Source organism: Triturus cristatus, chromosome 1_2 (assembly GCF_964204655.1).
Source record: "Triturus cristatus chromosome 1_2, aTriCri1.1, whole genome shotgun sequence".
Taxonomy (NCBI): Eukaryota; Metazoa; Chordata; class Amphibia; order Caudata; family Salamandridae; genus Triturus; species Triturus cristatus.
Genome location: NC_140580.1, coordinates 57621937 through 57645108, shown reverse-complemented (window position 1 = coordinate 57645108; position 23172 = coordinate 57621937).

The window sequence follows — 23172 nt, the reverse complement described above, 5'->3', positions numbered from 1 at the left end:
TACTACTAACAACTAATATTTAAATAATTGAAATGTATTTAATGCCCACGCTTTACCCCTTTAAACATAAAACAAAACAAAGAAATATAAACAATTACCCAAAATAAATATCAAATAATTAACATTAACAAGTATATATTAATTAATTAAACACAAATTACTTCCCACCCTTTACTCCTATATTCACCACAACAGACACCTGAAACTAGTTACACAATTACCATAATTAATTACCAATGAATTAATTAAAATTAACTAACAACCCATTATTAATCAAGCAATTAAAGATAAATTACTTCCCACCCTTCACACCTATAAAAACCACAACAGACACCTAAAATTAATTACACAATTACCGAAATAATTACAAAATAATTAATCAAAATTAATTAGCAACCAATTATTAATTCATCAATTAAAAATAAATTACTTTCCACCCTTTACTCCTATAACAACCACAACATACACCTAAAATTAATTACAAAATTACCAACATTAATTACAAATTAATTAATTAAAACTAATGACCTAATTATCAATTTGTAAATTAAAAATAAATTGCTTCCCTCCCTTTACACCTATAAACACCACAAAATACACCTACACTTAATTACAAAATAACCTAAATTAATAACCAATTAATTAATTAAAATTAATTAACAAACATATATTAATTAATGAATAATGTATTTGTTTACACATTTAACATTATAATATCTCAATTAAACAAAAATTTATAAAAAATAATTAATCAAGAAATGTGATATAATTAAATTACTTCCCACCCTATTCCCCTATAAACCCACAACCTGCTTCGGAACTAAAAACACAAAATTCAAATTTAAAAAAAGTAATAACTACTAAAAATATAACACATGTATAAAAAACAATTCTTATACACAAAAACATACATCACATACATTTAAAATATATACTAAAATACATAATATTAAAAAACTATGGGGCCTATTACGATGGCGGGCGGACAGTACCAGGAAATGGGACCGACCGCCATAGGTGCGGCGGTCCCGCCATGGAGATTAGGATACCACCACCACGGTGGCATCCCGCATATATTGCATTGTGGCGGGCGGTGCTGTAAGCAGCACCTGCCACAATGCAATATATGCATGTCGTCCATTTGCATGCACAACGTGTCACATTGTGCATGCAAATGGAGGGGGGTACCATGGGTACCCCCCAAGTGCACCCCCAAGCCCCCCCAACCCCTCTGCCTGGCTTTCCATGGTGTGGAAAGCCCTGCACCGCCGCCCATCCTAATATGGATATCATATAGAAGCCCTTTTCCGCCCGGTCGCCTGTCTGACCAGTGGAAAACCGGCAGACAGTCTTTCCGTCCGCCGGCGTCACCCTGCCATCATAATGTGGCAGGGGGAAATGGTAGGCGGGCGGTCAGAATTGGCAGGCGGATTGCCACCACCATACGGGCGGTGGCTATCCGCCCACCAACCTAATTGACCGCTTAATTTTTACAACTATATTTTTGCAAACAATACTAAACACTTCAATATTTTTAAAATCGATAACACTTACCTTAAGTTGATATTCTTGACCACGACATTCTTGCTGTCGATATTTCTGACCCACGATTTTCATGACTCGGTATTTCTGCAACTCGATATTTTGGTCTCTGCACCATTAGAAAGTACTATCCAAAATAATTATTTTAATTTAATGTACCTAATATAAATTAACTAAACATATCTTTTCAAAAACTTTTTACAAAAAAGATAATGTATTTGCAAAATACTGATAAAAAATATGTAGAAAGTCTTATAATATGGTCAAATGTAAACTATATATTATTTATTTTCTTTAAAAAATACAATTTAGACTCAATCAATCAATCAATCAATCAAGTATCTTGTAGAGCCCAACTACTCACATGTTACTGTCTGACCGCCATTGAAAGTCTGTGGAAAACTGACTTTGGGGACCCCTAGCAGGGTCTCTGCTGCCTCCGCTATGAGGCTTGGGGGCACCTGTAGTGCTGCCCCAAACAGCCATACCCCATGTGGCAGGCACCGCATAATGCCTGGATAATTGCAAACATCCTATTTTCCAATGCAGGTTGTGCTGTGGCCCTTTTGCAGCAGCTGCACAAGCTGCAATGGAAAAATTGATGTTTCTAACCGTCTCATGTGGGGTCGTATCCTAATTTGCTGGATGGAACCACCGACTACTAGTTTTCAGTTTCCATTCCAACATGATGCTAGTCGGACGCTTATCTGACCATCATCGTAATCAGGGTCTAGGTGTGAAACTGTGACTAATATTGTAAAAATAAAATTGATGTTAAAAAAAATAATGTGCTTCAGTTTATTGTAATAATTTATCAATATTAAGCTGCACCAAGCACAAGGGATTCTTTACAATTTAAAAAGTGTTATTTACTATTTCCACTGTAATTTAAGCTATATTAGGGAAGGTGTTGTACTTTAACAGGGGCACATGTTTTATTCCTACTCCAAACCCAGCTATACTGGTGATGTGGGACTTGAACAAGAGTAGATTTACTACTCCCACTGAGATCCAAGCTACACTGGGGAAGGTGTTGGACTTTACTGGGGTAGATGTTCTATTCTCACTTCAATGTAAGCTACATTGTTGTGTTATGCAGATATCTAGAGTGTGCTATCCCCCGCAAGGTTATCATTGCACGGAGCAGGTGTGAGTCTAGCCACTCCTAAGGCTTAGTGGAACTACTCAACTCAGCAGATCTTCAGCTTCTATTGGAATTCAAAGAAGTGACAAAGTGGCTCTTATGTGTAGCCGGACGTCATTCCATGCTTTAGGAGAGATGTAGGAGAAGGATTGACTGCCAGATATGGTTTCCATATGCATGGGAATTGTGCAAATAGGACTTCAGACAAGAAGAGGTGTATGGATGGTTTGTGAAAGCAGATGCGATTGTTGAGGTATGCTGGGACAGTACTATATAGTGCCTTGAAAGTGTGGGAAAAGAATCTGAATTGTGCTCATTTGTGAATGGAGAGCCAGTGGAGCTCCTTCAGGTGTGTTGTGATGTGAGTGGTGGTGTGGGAGGTTAAGAGTGATTCTGGCAGCCAAGTTCTGAATGTTCTACAGCCTTCTGCTGAGTTTTTAGTTAATCCTGGCATAGAGGGTGCTCCCGCTTGCTTCTGACCAGGGCAAGTGTGACAGTTTTCTGGGTGTTGGATGGGAGCCATTTAAAAACCTTCCTCAGCATCTTCAGGGTATGAAATCATGAGGTGGCAACAGCATTAACTTGGATAGTCATGTCGTGTTTGCTGCTGATGATGACCCTGAGGTTCTTGATGTGGTTGGTAGGTGTGAGTGTTGGTCCTCGCTCTGTTGACCACCAGATGGAGACCCATGAAGATGTGCTCTTCCCAAGTTATCACAGTTTCAGTCTTGTCGGTGTTCAGCATCCCTCCAGTGAGAAATTTCTGTCATGCACACAGTGAACTTGATCCGGTACTGGAAGTCTTATCGGTGAGGGAAGGAATGAGTTGTGTGTCATCAGCATAGGAGAGGATGTTGAGTAGGGGGGACGGTAAACTCCGGTCCACTGGTGGAGTTTACAGAGTTTTGCCACTCCATGCTCCACTTGGAACACGGAGTTTACCCGCCTGCTCTTCCGTAGCCAGGAGGTGTTTTGCAGGGTCATTGAGAAAAGAGATGGGGCCTCCGACAAGCTCTCAGCTAGGTCTGGGCGTTTTTAGCAGAGTTTTGCTACGATGAACTCCGCGAAGTTACAAAAAAACTTTTGCGAAGTTCTGTGAGAGGCGGAGTGCAGTGCGAACTGCAGTTTGGGCTGGTATTCCTGCCTCTCGGGTAGAAATTCTACCCGAGCGGCAGCTTGCACTCGCAAACTTACTGTTTGCGATTGTGAGCAGGGAAAGAACTCCGCTGCACATCGTGAAACAGAGTTTTCGGCACTCCGCGAGCTCCGCAGAATGCGAAGTGCAGAAAACTCGGCAAACTCCGCAAAAGGAGCAAAGTTCACTGCCCAGGCCTACTCTCCGGATTCCCGCTGTGGGGGACTTATTGGTTGAAACACTAGGGTTTGTCGGCCCCCAAGGGACCTCAGCAGCCAATGGGACTTCATCCCCAACCAATAGTGCACCGGGTGGCATGTTTGCAGTGTGGTTGTGAAAAAGTGGGCGGGCCACCAAGAAGGTCTCAGCAATCCTGCTATAGGGGACTTAAAGGTGGCAACAAGAGGGGCTTTGGAGCCCCAGCTACTCTCAGCAGCAAAGGGGACTTCATTAGGGGTGGCAGAGCAATACTCCGCCCGCTCACGGAACTCCACGGAATTTGGTGGAGTTTTTGGTAACTCTGCGGAATTCCCCAGAGTGAAACCCCGCAAGTTCTGCTTAGGCTGCCCTACTGTGGATATTCTGAAAGCGGATGAAGCTGGCTAGTGGGATAATGTGCATTGGAGAGGGTCAGACTCAGAGAGTTTCCTTTCGGAACTCCACAGATGTAGTCACAGGCGTTATTGAGGCTTTTTAGATGCAGGAAGTGCTGGAAACCGTTTCATAGACTTTGCGATGCTGATGGTCCATAGGTTGATTGTCATCCACTGAAAGGCTAACACACTGCCCGAAATGAGACATTGGCGTGCAGTGACACTTTTGTGGGGCAAGGCCAAGACGGTGGCTCTGTGGCAAGAGGAGGTGCGAGGACTGTGCAAGACACCCATAGTAGCAGACTGAGAAAGCTTGTTAGGGGACTTGCAGGTGCCCTAGGTGGAAACCTCTGCACAGGAGTGAGGAGCTTATCCTGCTGGCAGAGGGAACCACACTACAGAGTACCACTCCCCCCACCCATGTTAGCTTGTTCTAGAAACTGAATGTGAGGTGTACGAAGGCCACAAAACACAAGCTCACACTTCCCGGGAGCTGGAATTTCCTAAAATAGGGGTGGGCATGTGGGGTGGGTGTGCTATGGGGCTAGAGGACCTACTTAATCACCTTGCGTTCCTCTAGGATAAGACTGCTACCTATATGGCTTATTAACATGTTTTAATTTTATAAGACAATGAACCAATAGCTCCTGATAGACTCGGGGAAGTATAACATATGTACAGTGATTAAAGTATGATGGGATCATAGTACCTTGACATGTGCAATTGTTCAGTGTGACCGATTTATAAACTGTATTAAGAATGCTATAACACCTAATAAAGATGGTTAAAAAAAATGAAGTCACAGGCCTCCAAGGTGTATGGTGCCAGGCTTACTGGGTCTTTCCAGTCAGGAAGGGGCAGATCCGTCAGAGTACATGTCCTTGGATTCCCATGTTGTGTAGGCATTGGATATAGATGGGTGTAAGACTGTGTCAAATGCTATGGAAATGTCCAGGAGGATGAGGGCTGCTGTGTCTCCTCTGTCCAGAGTCATAAGGGTGTCATCCATGGCGGCACTGAGGGCAGTTTCAATGCTGTGGTTGGGTCTGAAACCAGCCTGAGTGGTATTGAGGAGTTGGTGGTTGTTAAAGTATTTGGTGAGGTGTCTATTGATGATTTTCTCTAAGACCTTGGCCGGGAATTGTGGTAGGGAAATCAGTATGTAGTTAGCAAGAGTTGAAGGGGCCACAGAGGGTTTCTTCAGCAATAGGAGGACAATTGCATGTTTCCAAGCATCTCAGAAAGTTGCAGAAGAGGTGGAGGCATTCAGAATGGCTGTGAGCATGGTGATGGGGGGTTTCAGTCCTCTGAAATAAATTTGGTGGAGGAAGGGGGCCAACGGGGCCCCTGAGTGGATGAACATTTTGGGCAGTTTTATCTTGTGGTGAGGGCTGGCCTTGACATTGGCATTGGTTCTTTGGATGATATCAGGAGGCATTTGGTAAGGTTTGTTAGGTCTGGTTGCAGGTTGAATTTGCTATATATGACAGTGATTTTTTTGCTGAAGATTCAAGAGCGATTTTGAAGAGTTTCCACAAGGGGTTGATCTTATTGGAAATCTTTCACAATGGTGAATATTTCTTTGTTATGTTGGTTTTGACATCAATGCGATGCACCATAGTGGCTTGATGTTGGTCTGGATTGTTTCGTGGTAGCGTCTTAGGGCAGATTTATATGTGCTCCTGTTTGCATTGTCCTGGATCATTCTCCATTTGTTTTTTAGTTGTTTGCAGTGGCATTTCCTTAATCTAAGCTCCTCATTGTACCAACTGGCCTGGGGTCTGGATCTTGTTGTTTTACTATGTTTGGGAGGGGCAGGGCGTCAGCGCAGGAGGTGATCCAATTGTTGGAGGAGGTGCTGGACTTTAAGAGGGGTGTATTTATTATTCCCACTCCAATCAAAGCTACATTGGGGAAAACATTACACATTGAAATAATTAGATTTACTGTTCCCACTACAATCTAAGCTACCTTGAGGAAGGTGTTGGACATTAATAGGCATTCATTGACTATTCCCACTCCAAATTAACTGACATTAGGGAAGGTGTTTAACTTTAACATGGTTCATTTACTATTCCCACTTCAATCTAAGGGCCTTATTACAACTACGGCAGTCCATAGGACCGCGGTAGTCATGGTGGCAGTACGACCACCGCTACTCTGAGTGACCGCTCTCAGTATTATAATGAGCATTTAAACAGCACCGCTGCTGGACTGCCACCCTGCCCTTCCTCCAACCCACAAAAGTACATTTATCTGGCAGGCAGGCAGCAGTGACTCTAGGCATTGCAGGGGCGCGGCGGTGGCATGCCACCTGCACCTGCACTGCCAAAAGTTGGAATAAGGCCCTAAGCTACATTGAGGAAAGCATTAGACTTTGAAGGGGTTTTATTTACTATTCACACTCCAAAATAAGGTACATTTGAGAAGGTAGTAAACTTTATTCAACTGGAGATAATTCACTATTCCTGCTCCAATCTAAGCTACTTTGTGAAACTCCATTATACTGTAATATTTTAATATAATGTAACCTTAGTTTAATTAAACCATAATTTAATATTACTATAACGTTTTTTGTTTGAAAAAACCCCATGTGAATCTATTCTTAAATTTAAAAAAATGTTGCTTCAATCGAGGAAATGCCACAAATGTGTGATTTAAATACAATTATTACGCTAAACCACAATACTTTCAATTTAAAGGTTTATAGTATTGCATCTTCTCCAGACTCAAAGCATGCACTCCATCATTCACTCATGTCACTTGTCTAATGACGTGTGCCAAGAATTTCAAACACTTACTCAGTGCATAATTCACCTATCCATTTTAACTTGTGTTCTCAATTCAAAAAATGTATGATAAGCAAGGAAACACTTTCATCCTCAAACCTGCACCCATAATATCAATTTAAAAAACACATCGATTGACAGTCAGATCAAAGTTTAAATAGAAATGCCAAACATCAGCTATGACAAAGAGGCCATGTAATTTACTGCAAATTTAATCTATGGACCTCAACGACAGTTGACATAACCAATCAAATTACAGTCACCCGCAACCTGGAGCAATGACTGCAACCAAAATTCAGATATATAAACTGCACACCAAACACTTTACAGGTAACACAACTGCAAATCAAACATTCAAACTAAAATGATGGACTTTTCATTTAAAATATATAATGTAAAAGGGGATCACGCATTAAATATTGTTCTCTAAACACAATTCAGATAAACATACCAATGCCATTCACCCCTGAAACCTAAATTGTACATTTCACCTTAGCTATTAGCACATTTTAGTAAAATAACAAAGTTCATGTTTCATGTTTGTTCATGTTTCATGTTTAATGTTTATTGTTATTAGTTAATAAAAACCATCACAATACAGTTAAATACATATAAAAAAATCAGTTTTTTAAAAAATAATCAATTTTCTTAAAAACATTGTTAAATGTTGGTGCAACACAGAAGAGTATCTTGGATTTGTTAAAATAGAATGTTTTAAATTCATTCACTTCATAATTGTAGGTACACTTCACCATTTTGTTAATGTAGCGTGTGCATCAGTAAAAATAAAAAGAAAATTCCACTGTTCTAGATATCGACATCCTGCTATTGATTTTATCATCATATCAATATCTTATAGTCTTACGTCTGGACAAGATCCTTGTGCTGTTGTATACTACTTACTGATCTATTTCATTACTTCCGAAGTTTACAATTTAACTGTGGATCTGTGGAGTCCAGACTACTCATGATCGCTGTTCTACAAGTTCGAATCCCTCGCTCATTAAATAAGCGCTTTAAAAGTGTTGACGCGCATTGTTTAATTTGGGACATATACAGACCAAATGCACAAAGTCCTCGTCAGGGGCATCACATAGTCTGCACTTTTTTGATCCTTTATATAGCCCACTGGTTTGTCTGACAGAGATGGTAGATCACTTAAGCGCATGGCTAATAGTTTTTTCTTAAAATACACCGGATAAGTTAGATGTAGGTGAGTTGCCGGTTGCAATGTGACATACGTTTGAATTGTCATCCATGCATGGGCTCGCCCGTGAAAATATACTTTTATCATCAACTAGCGAATGTATTTTTACTACTTTATTCATGGCTTGACAAAATGTAGGATGCAACAAATTCAGGTCCCACAAGTCATCCGCATTGGTTATTTGCATGGATGAAAACAGATATTTATTGTAACTTGAATTCTCATCGTTGGTCACAGCTTCCCATAAACCGCTAATTAGAGGGCTAGACTGATTATTTCGTATTTTATGCATGGATTTAATGAACTGATACCTTCTTGCTATGTTTTGCTGTGTAAGTCCGAACTCCAAATGAATTTGGGCGGGGGAAGCATTACAGGGCAAACGAAAAACCTGTTTGTATGTTTTGATTTGAAGTCTGTGCAACATTTTTGGAATCTCTACCATGCATCACCATACTTGCATAGGTTAGAGAAGGAAGCAATTTTGCTTTAATAACAGAAAGAAGTGGTTGGTAGGAGGGACCGTCTAGTTTTTTTGCGAGCAAGCTGAATGCATGTATTAAAGCATTGTTCTTCCTGATCATATACTGTTGGTGTGCATGAAAATTGAAATTGTTATCAAAATTAAAACCCAGATACTTATAGGTGCTGACTTCTTCTATGATTACATTATCCAGCTTGATCTTTAAAGAAGCATGGGGATTATTCCCAATAAGCATGGATTTTGTTTTGGCAATGTTTATTTCTAATTTGTTAAGTTTTGTATACACCGCTGTTTCTTTGATAAACCTTTTAAGTCCAATTTCTGTATGACTCAGCAGCACAATATCATCAGCGTATGATCGATGGGATATAGTTAGTGGACCTAACCTTGGAGCATGCGAGTTAACTTGATCCAGGTGGGTAGTTAAATCTGCAGTGAAGAGGTTAAACAGATGTGGAGCTAGCAAGAGCTAGCACACACCCTTGCTTGAGACACCTTGCGGTTGGTAGTTTCCTTGATAGTTTGGTCCCGTCCCCTATCTTGATTTGAATCCATGTTTCTCTATATAGTGATTCAATTGCTCTTAACAGTTTTTCTTGTATACCCCACCGTCTTAGTTTATCCCATAGAAGTGTTCGATCCACCTGATCAAAAGCTGCTTTCAGATCTATTAAGCAGAGTTTAGGTTTTTTCTTTAATCGTTTGCTTTTTCCCACAATTAACGCTACTGTTATCATATTAATCGAGGTACCATACCCTTTCTGAAATCCTGTTTGCTGGGGTGGAGTCAGGTTCTCAGAATTTGACCACTCTATTAGATCTTACAATATTATTGATGCATAATATTTTGCTTCTGAGTCAATAAGGGCTTTTAATCTATAGTTAGATGGTTTTGTTTTGTCTACAGCCTTAAAGATAGGGTTTATTGTTGATCCCCTCCAACTATCTGGAATCATTCCTGTATTTACCACTTCTTTAAATAGTAGCATATCGGATTTGCCCAATATTTTGGGTCCAGTTTAAATATGGCCTGTGGGTCCTGGGGCACTGTCTGTTCTTCCTGATTTGATCACATTTTCTACTCTTTTAAGTACACACAATGTATTATCTAAAGTGGGTACAAAGTCATGATATGGTGATGTTTAATCCTGGTTATCAATCCAGTTTTAATGGATTGCTTAATTTTGTTAGTTTTATTTACTTGCAGCTGTTCTTCGTCAATAAAAAGTTTTTTCAGACACACTACCCAATCTTGTTCCGTAACTTTCGATGATACTGTTACATTGTAAGTCTTATTTAAACCGTTTATTGTTTTCCAAAATGCTTTAGCATTTGATTGTCTGCAATTGTAGACCAACTTTGCCCAGAACTCGTCTGTTGTTTTTCTTTTTTCTTGCCAAACATGTTTCTTAAATTCCTTCTTAAGTTGTTTTAGCTTGCCCCATGCCTCTGGTTGGTTTCCTCGTTTTTTTACCTTCCTTATTTCTCGTCTCAGTTCTTTTTTTAGCGGTTTTCTGTAATGATGGGTGAATATAGCTTTTGGGCTGTCTCAATTTTAAATTTGATTTCTGATGCGTTATTTCAATCACAAATTTGATCCAGGCGTTTAATATGGTAGAAGATAACGCTATACTATCCTCCAATATTGTTTTGGCTGTGCCTGCGAGTTCTGGAAGTCGATTAGATGACCAATTCACTCATTTATGGGTAGTTACTGTACTTCCCACGTTGATTGTTAGAACCGACTTGTATCTGTCTGGATGTAAGTTTATTGCTGAATTGAATGATCACTATCCATTGTGCACTTAATTTTAAACATACTTAGTTGCTGGATTAGTGGCAGGGAAAGAATAGTATGGTCAATTACGGACCCAGAGGTTGGTCCATAATATGTTAAACTTGGAGGATTATCATCCGGTGTTCTCCCATTAATTACTCTCAAACCAAAATGTTCTAGAGTGGTGACCAATTCCTTACCTATTTTATTAGGTTTCCTCCAAGGATGGGCAGTTTGATGGTTTACGGACCAAATTTCATTTTCTACTGTTAACTGGTCGTCTTTGTCCGGTGTGTAAATAAGATGGGTGTTGAAATCACCTGTTATAACTATTTCCCAATTCAGAGTATTATATCTTACTTCGGATAATTTGTCTATTAACTTTTTTAATGTTATTGATTTATCTTGGGCATTTGGATGAGTGTATATGTTGAAGAGGATTAAAGAGGTTATCCAGTGATCCCTGCCAAAATTGAGTCTGATTATTTGTATATTTTTTGAAGATGTCGACATCTGTTCTGATTCTACCTTAATGTTGTTTGATATGTAGACAGATAATCCACCTTTTGGTATTCTGAAGCGGTTTGTTTTTACGGCGTCCACCTGATGTAATGTAAATCCCGGTAATTGAATTGAGCCTGTCAACCAGGTTTCTTGCAGTGCTATGATGTCATATAGAGCCCAAGTTTCCATTAGAATTTTATCAGTAAGCTTGGTTTTTGCACCTGCAATATTCCAGAAATATATATTTAATTTAGCAGCTTGCAGGGCACGTATTGGTTCGGAAACTGGTCATTGCATATTTACATTGTTTGATGTTAGCGGTGACCAATGGCTATAATTATGTGTTCTTTCTGTTGGAATTATTGTTTCTGTACCTGTAGGTCCTCGAGCATTATGCAAAATTGAATATACAGAAGAATGGGTATTTTTCGTATTGTCCCAATGTGCCAATGGAGCTGGGTAGCGCTGTGGTATAGATTTTGTTATTGTTATGCCCCATGATTCGAATTGCTCTTTGGCGTCAAGAATTTGATTTACTATTTTTTCTGACTTCCATTATGTTTCAGTTATCTCTGTCAGTTGATTATGTGTGTTTGGTAGAAACTTCACCGATAATAAGTCTGTAGTTTCGATAAAATGTAATGTCCGCACCTCACTTCAAATATTTCCCCTATTTAAAATATCTTGCTTGTCTCTTGAACTGTATAGGGGGATTGATTTAATTTGCCACAGGTCGCTGGTATCCTTTGCCTCTGTTGGTAAAATCTGTTCAGACGATGCTTCATTTATATGATCCTGCATTGAGGTTTTATATTTTATTTGGCCTGCACAATGTGAAGAATTATTTCTTTTATATTTTTCGTCATTGGGGAACTGAGCGCTGCCTCTTGTACAATGTGACTCATACTCCATGTTACTTACTAATAGAGGACATGTGATCGTGATTGTTTTGTACACCCTAGAAGGTATTATACATTTCATTACTGTGATTGATTGCAGGAGCCACTATTGGACTATTTTTACTTGGTTTGGGCCTTTCCAAGAGGTTCTGTTTGGAGTGATTTACCCCTGGTACCTCGGGGGCGTCCTAGTTGATCTTGTCCTTTTGCGTTCTCTGATGGTATGTCCTGTTCAGCGTCCATTTGCAAGGTATCTGGAAGGCCACCCTTGTTTTTGTTTTTTTATTTGCGTCTAATTCCTTTGGGGGTAAGGCTTGTTTGGGTAAGATATGCTTGTCTTTGTCCTTCTGACTCGCCTTCCACATTTTTGCGCAATTTTTGCTAGCTTTCTTTTCTAACTTGTTAGTGTGGAGGTGCGATATTCTATCCACTGATTTATCCGGTAATGTACATTTTTTTCTGTGACCTTTATTTCTGAAAGTGATTTCATTTTTTGTGTGGCGTTGAACAGAGAATATAATTTTTTTGCCTCTGCATCCTTTGCGTGGATCCATTTGTGTTCACTCTTCCCTTTCTAGCACGTTTTTTTTGCCTTTTTGTTAATACTTGGGTGAATATATCTTTTGCGTTTGCAGTAACAGGTTGTAGGCCACTGGATGGTAAATGAATCAGCGATAGATCGTTTAGAGTATCATTTGTGCTTACACAATCCGACACATTTGGTTGTCTTACTCGCTGTTCATAGGTTTCCTTTTTTGGTGAGTTGTCTATTAACTGCAATTGCTCTTGTATGTGTTCCGTTGGGATTTGTAATAAGAGTGGTATATGGTCGTCCTTATGCCTTATTTCTTTCAGTATGTCTGTTAAAGTAGACGGCAGAGTACTTAATTTATCTATTATTTGATCGCATTTGCAGATACATTGTAAATCTGTACTCTTAAATGTTTGGACCTTCATCAACTGTTTGGTAAGAATATCTATTTTGGTGTTAATGCTGGAGACGTGAGTTGCCATAATATTCCTAAGGTCCATCTGAAGGTCTAACTTATCCGATTACATATTCAGTACTGAAATCGACGTTTGGAGAATGCTTAATAATGAGGAATGTAGAGAGGATAGGTTGTCTGTATTCGTTTGGTTGATATATTTTGTAGGATTAGAGGTTTCATATCCTCCTATTTTTTAATTATCCAGCTGCAATGGCGAGATACTTAAACTTTTTCCTGTTTGCATATCAAATTGATCCTGCCTTGGGTTGGGTACGGGACCATATATTGAATTATTCTTTAAAACTGTTTTGGGGTGACGAGTGGCTTGATATTTCTATGATTGAGAAAAGGTCCTGATTTGTTTCAGTGCCAATTGATCTTGTTGCAAGAACTTGTTTCGTTTTGTATAATTGGTTTGTAGTTTCTATTTGTGGTGTTACAGGAGTAATTGCCAAGTTTGTCTGATTTGTTGTTTTTGTCTAAAAGGCTTTTACAAGTTCAGCGTTATCCATTATTAATGTGGAGTGCTACCATGAAGTTTGCAGACAATCCTGCTTTGAAGCCTTTGTAACATAGGGTGTTGACGGGAGATCATAACTTTGATTATGCTCAACCAGTTCATCCCTGTTAGGAGTTGAGTGTAAGCGATCCAGTGTTTTGAACTTTGGTACTATTACTAATTCACCATGTTGTTGTTTTTTTTCATTAGGTTCAGTAGTCAAATCTATAACTGTTTGCTTGATGTCTTCCGAATCGTTCTAGTGATTATTCACTAACTGGCGCACGCATCAAGCTAGGATTTTGCGAGTCCTTAATTGCGACTATTAAGGATTCACAATTAAGGACTCGCAAAATCCTATGCATGCAGGAATCACTATAAAGATAGTGATTCCTACACATTCCTTAGTCGCAAATAAGGAATAGCTTCCCATTCATTCCTATGGGCCTACAGGCCCATCGGAATAAATGGGAAATAGCAAGCGCAATTTGCGAGTACCAATAGGTACTCGCAAATTGCGCATGCAGTTTCAGGGTGCAAGGGAGTCAAAAGGACACCCTGTTGCACCCCTGGAATTGACCTGTGCACATATGTTGTGCACACACATGCCCTAAGGGCATGTGTGTGCGCAACATGAAACTCTGAAAAATGCACAAAAGTGCTTTTTTCAAAGGTTTTGAAAATTACCATGAAGTTCAACGTCATGGTAATTTGCGCACCCTATTAGCAAAATCACAATTTTTTTTACTTTAATGCATTGCATTTGAGAAATCTCAATTTAGGATTCCTTAAATGCAATCGCAATTTAAGTAATCGCAATTTAGAGATAACTTAAATTGCGATTTTTGCATTTGGGATGATGCATCCCAAATGCAAAAATACCGGTTGCAAAGGGGCAGATTCTGAGAATCTGCACGTTTGCGACCGTTTTTTCTTTTGATGCATGTGCCTGTGAGTGTATAATTGCCTGTACAATGGGTTTTTTCATACTTTTTGTTTGGTGGATTTTTACCTGATTTTCCCCATCTTTTGAGTCCGTTATTATTTGTTCCATTTTTCCTACACTTTCCCTGTATCTGGGCTCTGAAAATGGTGCCATTGCATAAGGTGCTAAGTGTTGTGCCTCTTGCGTTTCTGAAGCCATTGTTTTTTGTGGGGCAAGAGGTGTGAGCAGACCCTTTATATTTCCTGTTTCTGAAAAGATTGCTGCCGCTGGGTGTTTCAGAAAGAAAAATGTATCTATTTTTTGTTCCGACCTTTTCGCTTTTCCAAAATGGGTTTAAAGTGGGGGGATTATTGGGATGGAATAATTTACTATCCCTGGAGATTTTATTGAAGATGTCCCCCCCGAAAATAACAAAGTACGCTCACTACCAGATTTACAACAAAGAAGCACAGTTTATATGAATAAAATAAAGACATGTGTTCTAAGCAGAATGCATTTAACTGAGGTAGTAATGCCATAGAGCATGCACTCCAACACATTTCAAGTTTCCTTTTTAAGATTATGCATCGAAGACCATCCAGATACAACACTTTTACGTCATATACACAAAAAAATTGAATGATCTTTAACATTCAAAAAATACAACTCGTGTTCCAAATTTGAAAATGCACTGTTAATACAAAGCAATCTCAGTTCCACAGTTAATTTAAAACACATACCTTCATTTTAGTGTATACATATTAATGTAAAGTTATGCATATGAATAGCATTTCAATTAATGGTCTTCTGTATGTATTCTGAATGAATTTTAAATTTATATGTAGGCAAAACTATATCATCAATATGTAACCTATTTATACATTACCGCCTCTCTTTTCTGAATGTGTTGGAAGCAGCGCACACCCATGGTTTTGATCCAGTGCTAGAGCGGAGGAAAAGGGGAAAGATATCTATATACACAACTATCCTCCCTGCATCGCAGCCCCAATGTCACACTAACTCACTTACACACGCAGTCATTGGTGGGGCCCTTAACACCAACACTCACACGTCTCCACTCACGAGTCTGCACACAGGAGGGATGAATAATTCAAGCGCTGGACATGTGGGGGAGTACCTTATTACCTATAGGAAAGAAAAGTTATTTTACAGTATATACATTTAGCATTCGCCACATATAGATTCCAAATCCTAAACATCAAGGCACTCCACCACTTGGTCGACGGACCAATTAGTTAGATTGGTTGATGGTGATTTAAAACCAGCTAAAACACATTTAAGACTCAGAATCCTTTACTCTCTTCATCGAAGAACCACAAACTCGTAATTTCTGTTAATCAAATATTTGTTTATCTAAATATTGTTTGCAATTAATATAGCATTTGTCTCATCAAAAGTTTTAGAATTTTTTAGTTCAATTGATACAAATCGCATGACATTATATTTACCTATTCTTGCTATCTGGATTTTTCTCTAATTCATTTGGCTCTGCATAACCAAATTTAGCCGTTAAATTGTCCAAATAAAGCAGGCCAAAGCTCAAAGTCCGAAAGTTCTTTGCTCAGCACGTTACAGTCCCAAAGATCTCCAAAGGACCAGAAATCGTGCAAGCATCTGTCATCGCCTGTGGGGTCAAAGAGGGTGTGCAGTCATCCAAACCGCCGAATGCTAGCTAGAAAAATGGAAAATGCCAGAGACTCTCCCTATTCTACTACTCTTTTTATAATACATTTCGGGATAACATGAAACATTTTTAGGCGACGAAAGACGTTGATTGGCTGATTTGAGACGTCCGATTTTACATCAATGGATGTTCTCATGCATTTTGCTGGTTCATTTCCGTAGTTCATGTTGCCCTTATGCAACAATGTTTAAGGTTTGCTTGTATGTCCCAATTGTTCATTTAGCCCAGTTTTTACTGACTGAAATTTGGCAGTTCACCAAGTTCCTATCCTTGACCAGGAACATGGTGCATAGCGGTTGTCAGAAAGTTCACGGAGCCATCCGAGTCTGCGCAGTAGGCATCACGCTCACGAGACGGTGGCAACTTCTGAACTCCATTACGGATGCCATTTTTATGTAGGCCCAAATGTCAATTCAAGCAAAACAAACACAAAAGATTAATTAATACAAAGAAATGAAGATTCTAATGTTAAACCCTCACTAATCCCTTTATGTATTAGTATTTTCCTAGAATATAGCAACATTTAAAGCGATAATACTCACCTTTAGGATCTAAACAGGAACGCAAACATCACATAAGCAACATAAATCATGCGATATCCTATTACCACATGTACTACTATTAATATGCGTACATATTTTAGTTATTAGAGTTATTTTGCCATGCAAATAGCAATATCCCACATGTAATTGGTGTATGCGAATGGTTGGTTTAGTTTAACACTGCAAACCGTTAGTAAATTATAATAAGTAGGTTATATAGTTAGTATTTTCATGCAAAATAGAGGAGGTATACGAAATTTTGTTTTTCCTGCTCCATCAATCCCCCCTTTTGTGATTTTTAAACATCTTATTATAACTACAAAATAGAAAACCTATGGTCAAACTTTGAAAAAAGTCAAAAAGCAGGTGGTTACTATTACTAGTGGAAATGAATCCCATCAGCCACCTGGGTAACAACCCACATCATCTGGGATCCAGTGGCCATTGCTGTGCCCTCCAGATAGAACAAGGCAACAGCTCAAGCGGGCAACTAGACTCTTACTTACGGTTTAAGATATAGTATCTACCGTAGTATAAAAAGATGTGGTATAATCGTTAGTGGTGGTGAGGAAAGCAGTGCAGTGAAGAATGTGAATGTTAAAATCATCTACTGAAACAGATATAGTGCTTTAATGGTTCTGTTTGAGTGACAAAGTAAAACTAGTGCAAGAGCTGCTTTGAAAAAATAACTGCTCACGTCCAGTTGGAAAAAAGGTCTACATGTTTCAGCCTCTGGATTATGTGGAAATCCGGCTTTCGTCAGGACCTAGGAGTTTTTGCTACTGCTATATATTGATGTGTAATAACCCAAATGTGAAAAAAACATCAAATGTGAAAAAAACACAGTGAATGAAAATTATACAACCTACTTGGGTTGTGGAGTATATCATTCAACACTCTTTGACTTTTTCAGGAGTGTTCATCCATTTCCTAGAAGTAAAAAAGAAAAAAGAAAAAAGAAAATAGGTGCCAGTCATAGTACAACCACCTGCTTCATTAATTTTAACTATGTTTATAGGGTACTTTCACAACTCTTAGCACAATAATGCGATTCGCAATGTACATTAAAAGCGACCCACAAAAAGATCAACACGCTTATCCGTCACTGTACGGGCGCGCTCTCCTCCTCACCAGGCATCCGCTCTGCGAAATGAGGCCCCGCTCTGAATAAACATAAACGGGTGTATAGTTTGTTGAAACAAATCACACATGTGTGTTAGGTACAATCTAATGAAAACAAACGGGTACGTCAATGGGCAGTATTTTTGCTCCGTCGCTAGCGAATCTGTACGTACATCTGTTTGAGCAAGATCATGTCCTCACTTACAGCAACCCGTTTAGAGATCAGATATTGCTATGGAAGCGATACATAGATGATATTCTGGTTATCTTTAGAGGTACCACACTGGATATCACAGCCTTTCATCAATGGCTCAACCAGCAGAACGCTTTTCTCAAATTCACAATAGAGTTTAGCAAGAAGAGTCTGCCCTCTTTAGACATCTCTATATACCCTTGTGAAGGGTATTTGGGAAGTGAATTATACAAAAAGCCTATGGCCAGAAATTCACTTCTAACCTTTGCTAGTCATCATCCAAAAGCTCTACGAAAAAATTTACCAGTGGGCCAGTTTCTTCGTATACGGAGAAACTGTTCCGAATGATATACTCCACAACCCAAGTAGGTTGTATAATTTTCATGCACTGTGTTTTTTTCACATTTGATGTTTTTTCACATTTGGGTTATTACACATCAATATATAGCAGTAGCAAACACTCCTAGGTCCTGACGAAAGCCGGATTTCCACATAATCCAGAGGTTGAAACATGTAGACCTTTTTTCCAACTGGACGTGAGCAGTTATTTTTTCAAAGCAGCTCTTGCACTGGTTTTACTTCGTCACTCAAACAGAACCATTAAAGCACTATATCTGTTTCAGTAGATGATTTTAACATTCACATTCTTCACTGCACTGCTTTCCTCACCACCACTAACGATTATACCACATCTTTTTATACTACGGTAGATACTATATCTTAAACCGTAAGTAAGAGTCTAGTTGCCAGCTTAAGCTGTTGACTTGTTCTATCTGGAGGGCACAGCAAGGGCCACTGGATCCCAGATGATGTGGGTTGTTACCCAGGTGGCTGATGGGATTCATTTCCACTAGTAATAGTACCCACCTGCTTTTTGACTTTTTTCAAAGTTTGACCATAGGTTTTCTATTTTGTAGTTATAATACATTTAGAAATAGGGGGTTAGAAACCTATTGGTCTATAAATATTTTCCCCTGGACCCCTTTTGATGTATCTGGTAGTTTTCAGATATATTTAGTTATTGAGATTTTTAAACATCACCACACTACCTTAAAATTTTGTATAATTTGTAAATAGAAATGAATTCAGTTCTCTTAATTTTTGTTAGATCACATTACTGTTTCACCTGTCTCTTCTTCCCTTGTCTTTCTATACATATTATCTTTCCACTCTTCTCACTCAACAGAAGCATTATTAATCCTATACAACAACAACACATTTTGAACCATCTTCTAAGGAACACACATTTAGATGTTCTACTTTCTGTGTTTGCCATTTCAAAAATGATCAGTATCTTTTGACTTAGCCTCTTCTACTTCACAACTAGTTTTGTCTAACCCAAGGCTCTAAGCACCTACTTGGTTCTTTCAGTTTATGTCTTTTCCGGTAAATTTCAAGTTTCTCCCTTTAGAGCACTTTTGTCTCTTCAGTTTGGCATTTGATCGTCTTTAACTTTTCTTTCACAATCTTGATTCAGAATTTCCTGAACATCCGTCTCTTCCCCGATGTCGGACAAGATAACTCTCAGGATTTCCGATTCTTCGTCTTCCTCAACCACTCCTGGTATAGTCACCTCTAGATCTCCTTGGCTGTCTGCCTCTTCTTGTGCTTTAGGAAGTGCCACATACGACAATTCTAGTGACATACTTCTGGTTGTGCTTTCCAGTCCTTTTGCTCTCCTCTGATGGTGTCTGTTCAATGTCTTTGTTACTCATGTCAATCTGTATCTCAATCTCTTTATCTTGTTTGGCCAATTTTCATCCTTTGCTGGCCTCGTTAGCTTACTTCCCTTTTGATTTCTCTCAGTTCTCCATGCTCTTTTCCCCAGGACTCGACCTTCTGGTACTTCCTCATCCCTGTCCTCCGGTTCAGTTCCAACTTGACTTTTACTTTCAGTAGTCTTTCTTTCCACCACTTCCTTTTTCTTACCTACTTCTGTCCCTCCTCGTGGTTCTTCCACACAATCTTCCTGCTGACTAACTGTCCCTTCTTCTACCTGGATGTATGGTTTCCCTACATCTCCTCAGGGGTCTTCCGCGACAATCTTTCCCTCTCTCTCTGTATCTGGTACCTTACCATCTACTTCTGGTATTTCCGGTGGAATTTCTCTTGACTTCTCATACAGAACTTCTTTATCAAGAATTTCTTCGACAGTCTCTTCACTATTTTTTCTCTTATGTGCTTGTACTGGTTCAGTGTCTGATCATGAGCTGGTGTCAGAAATTTGCAATTTTCTTCTTAATGGTAGATTCTCTGGCGCTATAGCTGAACTTGGTTCTGACTCCCCTCTTTTAGGAGTTTGTCTTGCTCTTATTTCTTCTGTATCTGATTCGAAACTTGTTTCAGATTCTTCAAAGTATTCTCCTTCTTTGTTATCCACTGGATTTGGAATTCGCAAGGTATGACTAGCATGAATCCAGTTCTTCACTCCTGCACATTTTACAGCTGTTGTCGTGGTCAGGATCACCTGACGTGGTTTACCCCACCGTGGGACCAAAACAATTTCTTCTTCTATGCACTTTGATTCTCACCCAGTCACCTGGGCTCAGATCATGAGCTGGCTTCTTTTCAAGCGTGGTTGCATCCGATCCAACCTGATGAAACACAGAATGAACAGAATCAGCCAACCCTGTGCAATAATCCAACACCAAGTCATCAGATATAGGCAATAGCTTGTTGACTGGTATGAAAACATGTCGCATTGCTCTCCCCATCACAATTTTGTGAGGACTCAAGCCTGTATTCCTATCTAGAATAGATCTTATAGTCATGAGTACCAGAGGCAAGACATCAGGCCATTTCAATCCTGTGGCTAAACACATTTTTCCTAATCTGTTTTTAATGGTGCCATTTACCTGTTGCACCACACCAGAAGCCTCTGGGCAATAGGCACAATGTAGTTTCTGTTGTACATTCAATGCTTCACAAAATAATTTCATGATTTCATTATGGAAATGTTTTCCTCTATCTGACTCGATCGTGACTGGAAAACCAAACCTAGGAATGAACTCTCTCAATAATAGCTTGGCTACTGTAATTCCATCACTTCTTCTTGTTGGGTATGCTTCCACCCATCGAGAGAATAGACAAACCATCACAAGAACATACCTCAACCTGTTCCAGGGGGGCATTTCAATGAAGTCAATCTGCATTCTGGTGAAAGGCCCTCCTTCTCGTCCTATCGTTCCTAGACTTACCACTGTTTTTCTTCCAGGATTGAATTGTTGACATATAAGGCATCTTTGACAAAGGCTTTCAGCTACAAGTATAAATTATGCATTATACCATGTTGGTTTGAAAAGTCTGATCATAGCATCTCTTCCTACATGTGCTTGTCCATGATACATCCGTGCCATGGTAGATACCATGCTATCAGGCATAACTGGTCTTCCATCCCGATAAACCCACACATGATCTGTTTCCCGTGGTGCACATCCTGCTTTTACCCACTGTCTCCTTTCCTCATCTCCTGCTTCTTCCTGCAACTGCCTCACTTCTTCCCATGCATTCACAGTGTTAGTAAACAACAAAGGACATGAATTCATTTATTTTTCTCTCCCACGATTGACTGAGTTCTGATTTCGTGCACAATACTGAGCCATGTCGTTGGCAAACCGGTTACCAGCTGATATATAATCAGCTGACTTGGCATGCGCAGCACATTCTACCACGTCTAACTGCTTAGGCGGCTGTATCGCCTCAAGCAATTTTCCAACCCCGTCAGCATTCCTAATAGGAGTTCCACTCGATGTCAAAAACCCTCTTTGGGACCAGATTTGGCCAAAGTCATGCACAACACCGAAGCCGTATTGACTATCGGTTATCACAGTCACTCTCACATTCTTTCCCAACTTGCATGCTCTCGTTAATGCAAAAAGTTCAGCAACTTGGGCTGATTTTATTCCTTTCAAACAAGATGCTTCCAATACAGCTGCTACCGTCCATACTGCATACGCTGCACTCAGAATTCCCTCATCTGTTCTCAAGCATGATCCATCCACGAACATCACATAGTCACTTTCTGTCAAACGTACATCTTTTATATCAGGACGCGGTTTGGTACAGAAATCAAGTACTTCCAAACAGTCATGATCCACGTCATCTCTGACTTCCACATTCTCAGCGTCAGGGAGAAATGTCGAAGGATTCACATTCAGACATCTCACAAGGCTCACATTTGTTGCACCTAAGATGACTTTCTCGTATTTAGTCAGACGACTATGCGTCATGAACTGAGTGCGGCTCCTTGTTAAAAGGATTGCCACATCATGAGGTACAAACACTCTCACAGGATATCCCATCACAATTCCTTCACTCTGTTCCAGAGTCTTACAAGTAGCTGCTACAGCTTTCAAACAACCAGGCAATGCTACAGCTACAGGGTCTAACATAGCTGAAAAATATGCAATTGATCTCCTCAATTTTCCATGTTTCTGTATTAACACAGAAAGTGCACATCCATTTCTTTCACTGCAATTGAGCTCAAATTCTTTTTCATAGTCAGGCATGCCAAGAGCTGGTGCTTCACACAACCCATCTCTCAATTGTTTAAAAGCCTTCAACTCTTCTTTATTTAATTCAATGGGATCTTTTACATCACTCCTTGTCAAGAGTACCAAAGGTTTTGCAATTAAGGAAAAATTACTAATCCACTGACGACAATATCCAACCATTCCAAGGAACATTCTAATTTCTCTATGAGTCATTGGGACTCTCATTCCTTTTATTATCTTGATTCTATCTGCAGTTACTTTTCTCAATCCTTTTTCAATTTTGGGGCCTAAATATTGTAATTCTTTCTGACAGAATTGCAATTTCGATGAGGATACTTTAAGTCCTCCATCTGCCAAATAATTCGACAATGCAATGGTATCCACTACACAAGCTTCTCGAGTTCTCGATGCCACAAGCAGGTCATCGATATATTGGACCAATGCCGAACTTTCGGGCAGTTTTAAATCTTCTAAGGACTTTTTCAATATCTGATTAAATATTGAGGGACTCTCTGTATACCCCTGTGGGATTTGGCACCATGCCAAAATGCGTTCGCCAAACCGGAACACAAAAATATTTTGGCTGTCAGGGTGCAACGGAATGGAAAAGAAAGCATGACACAAATCAAT